Here is a 5976-nt window from a genome sequence, read left to right as displayed (position 1 = left end):
AAGCATTTGACTTTGAACTAACTAACTGGTGTATCGCGTCTTTGATCGGTTTGAACATTGTGGCGGTATCGAAAGATACCTGGCGACTCTAGAGCAAAACGTAATTAGAATTAAGGAAGGTGACCATATTGGCCGCCATCTTCCGAGCCAAAAACAATTAGCAACAAAACCCGCAGTACGCCTACGTGGCACACCCCGACGGGTGCCAAGACACAGTCTCCCTTCGGAACCTGGCACCCGCTGGGTCCCCACCCACGACCCATGACCTGACACCACTCCTCCCCCCCCGGTTGCCTCATTCACCCCTGCGGCACCCACCCCCCACCCCAGCAGGATCCGTCCCCTCACTGGATCCACTAAGGGGCGACGAGGAAGAGGACAACATGCTCCCGTAGTCGCAGATGACCACGTCGGCGCCCACATCACCACCAGGACTGAGGCGATCGCAACGGAGGGTCAGCGCCCCTGACAGACTCAATCTGTAATGTTTTCTTCACCCCCGCCGGACTCTTTTTTAAACAGGGGGTGAATGTGGTAAACACCACTAGTAACACATTGCATATATTACATTGCATGTATTACGGTCCTGCTACTCTATTGCAGGTACAACAGTAAATCCCAGCCTGCTGGCTCCGCCCAGCAGGCAGCGTATAAAAGTGTGTGCTCTCCCGCGCTGCTCCCATTCTGGTTCCAGCTGCAGGAGGCACAACACCTTGTGCAATAAAGCCTCGATTGTTTCACTATTCTCGTCTCGTGGTAATTGACGGTACATCACTATGGGAATCAAGTAGGCAACAATTGGTGCTGGTCCTGACAAGCGGGTACCTGACGTGATGGATCCCACAGTGGGCCAAGGGGGTAACCCTTTAAGGAAGTTGCCCCCAAAGTCCATCGGAAGGTTACCCTCCCCACCCCTCCATCATGCAAGACTTGCCCACCCCACTCCAACCTGACCACCCCACCACACCCCCATCAGGGATCCCTAATTAAAGAGACCACCAGAGACCCCCTAATTAAATAGACTCCCACCAGAGGCCCCTAATTAAAGAAACCCCCACCATAGATCCCCTAATTAAAGAGGCCCCCCACCATAGACCCCCTAATTAAAGAGACCCCCAACATAGATCCCCTAGTTAAAGAGAGGCCTACCAGAGACCTCCTAATTAAAGAGACCCCCACTATAGACCCCCTAATTAAAGAGGCCCCCCACCATAGACCCCCGAATTAAAGAGACCCCCATTCTGGACCCCCTAATTAAAGAGAGGCCTTCCAGAGACCCAAATTAAAGAGACGCCCACCAGAGACCTCCTAATTAAAGAGACCCCTACTATAGACCCCCTAATTAAAGAGAGGCCTACCAGAGACCCCCTAACTTTTAAATAATAAATTTAGAGTATCCAATTATTTTTTTACAATAGAGGGGCAATTTAGTATGGCCAATTCACCTACCCTGCACATCTTTGGGTTATCGGGGTGAGACACAAGCAGACACGGGGAGAATGGGCAAACCCCACACAGACAGTGACCCAGGGCCAGGATCAAACCTGGGTCTTCGGCGCCAGTGTTAACCACTTCGCCACCGTGCTGCCCAGAGACCCCCTAATTAGGGAAGCACGGTAGCATAGTGGTTAGCACAATTGCTTTACAGCTCCAGGGTCCCAGGTTCGATTCCCGGCTGGGTCACTGTCTGCGTGGAGTCGGCATGTTCTCTCCGTGTGTGCGTGGGTTTCCTCCGGGTGCTCCGGTTTCCTCCCACAGTCCAAAGATGTGCATGTTAGGTGGATTGGCCATGCTAAATTGCCCTTAGTGTCCAAAATTGCCCTTACTGTTGGTTGAATGGGGTTACTGGGTTATGGGGATAGGGTGATGTGGGCTTGAGTAGGGTGCTCTTCCCAAGAGCTGGTGTGGCCTCGATGGGCCGAGTGGCCTTCTTCTGCACTGTAAATTCTATGAATTAAAGACACCCCCACCAGAGACTCCCTGAAGAGAGACCTCTGGATAGAGATCCCTGTCTGGAAGCCCCCCTGGATAGAGATACTTATCTGGAAGCCCCCCTGGATAGAGATCTCTGTCTGGAAGCCCCCCTGGATAGCGATCTCTGTCTGGAAGCCCCCTGGATAGAGATCTCTGTCTGGAAGCCCCTCTGTGTAGAGATCCCTGTCTGGAAGCCCCCCTGGATGGAGATCTCTGTCTGGAAGCCCCTCTGTATAGAGATCCTGTTTGGAAGCCCCCCTGGATAGAGATCTCTGCCTGGAAGCCCCCCTCGATAGAGATCCCTGTATGGAAGCCCCCCTGGACAGAGATCCCTGTCTGGAAGCTAGAAAGCAGTGCAGAGGCAGTAGTCACCTGGGAAACCAACCAATTTTTACAAACATCAACTTATGATTAACAGCTCCTGGACCACATCAAAGAGAGTATAGTTCTTTCTGTCAGTTTCACAGCTGACTACTTCAAAGTCACTCAAGCATGAAGGAATGGTGCAGCAGAGTCTATGGGCCCAATGGCCTACCTCTGCTCCTACGTCAAAGACACAATATAAATATAAATCATTGATTTAATGAGGTTTATAAAACGATTGTGGATCCATATTTCTGTATATTTGAAGAAATTGAAAACACATAAAAGTCTAACCAAATCCCTTTTTTTTTTTAGATCTTAGTTTATGCGTGGCTAGGTTTGTTTGGCATCTGTTTCGGTTCACTGAAGACCTTGCAGCATTTTTGTAAAGATAGTACCGCAGATTTTACAATGATCGTTGATAAGTGCAGTTAGCGCTTTCATTAACTAGTAGAGCGTTTCGAAAATCATTTTTCTTTTAGCCACTTTTTCAGAATTTCTGAAGAGGGTTTCATGGAGACTCCCAGTCATTCTCTTTCACCCCTCCCTATAAATTATGCCAGATCCTTGTGTCCCCCACTCCAGTGTTTGTGTAGGGCCAACTCCACAAGCTGCCATATTCCATGATCCTTGCGCCATTGTTCTGGACTGACAGTTCTTTCCACTTAACTAATCTCTGGGCCTGTGCTCAAACACTTTAATGCAGGCAAGTGTTAAGTACTCCATATGGGAAAGAAGAACTGATTCCATCGATCGTGTTTAAATCGCGAAGAGTGGGAAAGGGGGAAGAAATGAATCTTAACAGACTTGAACCAATCCGGAGTAATAATCCAATAGAATGAGTAACTTTACACAAAACCTGCCACCAATCTATGTATAAACTGGACATCAACGAAGCGTACAGAACCGCACATTTAAATGTCAAAAAACCTGTTAAAAGCAGAATGGACTCAATTGCCACCAGATGGAGTAAGTTTGCAAACTTGTAGAAAAAAAAAGTCAACTTCTATTTTAATATTTTAAATTATATTTTTGCACTTCAAAGAAACACTTAACGTGATAAATATAGCTATTACATACCTATAACTAAGACCAGAATGAGACGCATCGTATATGCCGGCCGGTTAGCTCAGTTGGTTAGAGCGTGGTGCTAATAACGCCAAGGTCGCGGGTTCGATCCCCGTACGGGCCAGTAACGTTTTTTCTTAGAAAATAAATTTTAATTCTATTTTGTTAAAAACAACGAGAATAAAATAACATGTGGCCATTTATTATATACAAGATTTGATTTTTATTTTGCAAAAAAAGACGAGGTGAAGATAACAATTTGTTAAAAGACACCTCCCTCCACCATTTGCAACATCTGCAGGATGAACTGGGTAGAACATTAAGACATGAAACATTTATGTATGGGATCAATTCAGAGACTTTCTGTTTTTAGGAACAAGGAGCAGGAGAAGACCATTCGGCCTCTTGAGTTTGCTCCGTCATTTAATAAGATCGGGACTGATCTGACAGGAACCTCAACTTTGCACTCTGCCTACCCCCAATAACTTATCACCCCTTGCTTACCAACAAACTATCCAACTCTGCCTTAAAAATATTCAAAGACTGCTTCCACCACTTTTTCAGGAAGAGAGTTCTGAAGCCTCACGATTCTCTGAGTGAAAACATTTCTCATCATCTCCATCTTAAATGGGTGACTCCTTATTTTTAAACACTGACCCTTAGTTCTAGATTCTCCTACAAGAGGAAACATCCCCTCCACATCAACTCTGTCAATACCCCTCAGGATCATATGTGCTTTAATCAAGTCACCTCTTACTCTTCTAAACCCCAGCAAATACAAGCATAGCGTGTCTAACCTTTTATTTCAGATTTTTAGCATCAGCAATACTTTGTTTTTTATTCAGAGCTGCCTGCATGATGGCACAGTTAGCACTGCTGTCTCACCGAGCCAGGGACCTGGGTTCAATTCCAGCCTTGGGTCACTAACTGTGTGGAGTGTGTGTGTGTTCTCCCCACGTCTGGGTGGGTTTCCTCCGGGTGCTCCGGTTTCCTCCCAGTCCAAAGATGTGCCGGTTAGGTCGATTGGCCATGCTAAATTGTCTCTTGGTGTCCAAGGTTAAGTGGGGTTATGGCAGGCATTGTCAAACTCGGGGGCGCGACCCGCGGGTGGGTCGTTGCGGGTGTTGGGAGGGTCGCAGAGCTGTCTGTTGCGGCGCTCCAGATCGCGCAAATCTGCACGCAACAGCCGCAGCAGCCGGCTGTTAAATACACCGAATACAAGCGGTCTTCAAAATGGCCACGAACATGTAAAAAAAATGCGGCCGCATTGTGCATGTGTGCCAGATCATCGGCATGCATGCGCATAGTTGGGTTGCCAATTGTGATCAAATGTATTCCTGGAGGTTGCATCACGGGTTGCCCCAATGCTCCCGCCGTTCATTAGCCAACACATCCATCCTTGTGATGCACTGCCTTCCTACATCAATTGAAAAGCAAAAAGACTCATTAGCCAATTGGATGATGCTTGACTGTCAGCCAAAGACCCTTTTTTCTCCCCAAATTTCAATATTTTTATATCTGGTAAAGAGAAATGTTCAAAGAAAATTTAAAGAAACTATTTTTTAATATCCACATGATTTTCCTCCAGGATTGTGAACAGTAGTGTCCTAGAAAATGATCTTCAATTCTCAGAGGCTCCAGATCAATCATGGAGGGTTGGCAACCCTAGAAAGAAAATCTCTCATATCCCAGTTTTCGTCACCCAAGTTCAATCAATAGTGCAGAGAAGATTCAGTGGGGTAGTACTATAATAATTCAGTGTTATTATTCAGTGTTGGGGAAGTACTATTCAGAAATGCAAAATGAGTCTGTAGAAATTTATCATGCCTCAGCATGGATTGCTATTCTACAGCACTTATGGCTCCATACTGATTACAATAGAACCACATCACTGGAATTCAGGACTGTACAGCAAATGGGAAATTAAGCAAGAGTCTTCCTGTTCCATATTTTACTGATGCTATCCTTTCCTATCCTACAGCCACTTTAATTAATTAACAGACTAGCTTTTGCATTGAGATTGCATATTGTGTTTCACCTTTCAAACCTGCAAATGTGGATTTATTTGCATCACATTTATCAAATGCACAGGGCAAAAAAAGAATTGTAATAGACTCAAACTGAATACCTGGTTGACAAAGTATGAGGAACCTGTTACCAGCAGAAAACTGAGAAAAGATATTATCCATCTTTTCCAAGTTGTATTTACAAATCAGTCAGTACCACAAAGAAGAGAGACAATTTGCCCAATTTCTTCACAGGGCCTTTCTTATTCAACATATTAATAGAAATAACAATTGGAGCACAAACACATTGAAAATTATTCAATTATTTGTTTTAAAACTTACCACAAACTGGTTATTTATTATTAATGCTTGCAAGAGTTTCCCCCACTTACACCTGTCATTTAGTGTTACAGTATGGTGTTTCACCTTTCTAACCTGCAAATGTGGATTTATTTGCATCACATTTATCAAATGCACAGGGCAAAAAAAGAATTGTAATAGACTCAATAGACTCAATAAAAAAGAATTGTAATAGACATCTAAAATTACGAAAGGATGAGGCAGA

At 45.0% G+C, this 5976-nt stretch overlaps 1 non-coding gene across 1 annotated transcript; it reads left to right on the top strand.

Annotated features, from left to right (window-relative positions):
- The first annotated feature begins 3455 nt into the window (after positions 1-3455).
- Positions 3456-3529, top strand: trnai-aau (transfer RNA isoleucine (anticodon AAU)). Its single transcript has one exon. It is a non-coding gene; the product is annotated as a tRNA-Ile (tRNA).
- Positions 3530-5976: the final 2447 nt, after the last annotated feature.

The sequence above is a fragment of the Scyliorhinus torazame genome, chromosome 6 (genome assembly GCF_047496885.1).
Source record: "Scyliorhinus torazame isolate Kashiwa2021f chromosome 6, sScyTor2.1, whole genome shotgun sequence".
NCBI classification, from domain to species: domain Eukaryota; kingdom Metazoa; phylum Chordata; class Chondrichthyes; order Carcharhiniformes; family Scyliorhinidae; genus Scyliorhinus; species Scyliorhinus torazame.
This window is presented reverse-complemented; position numbering and strand designations above follow the sequence as displayed.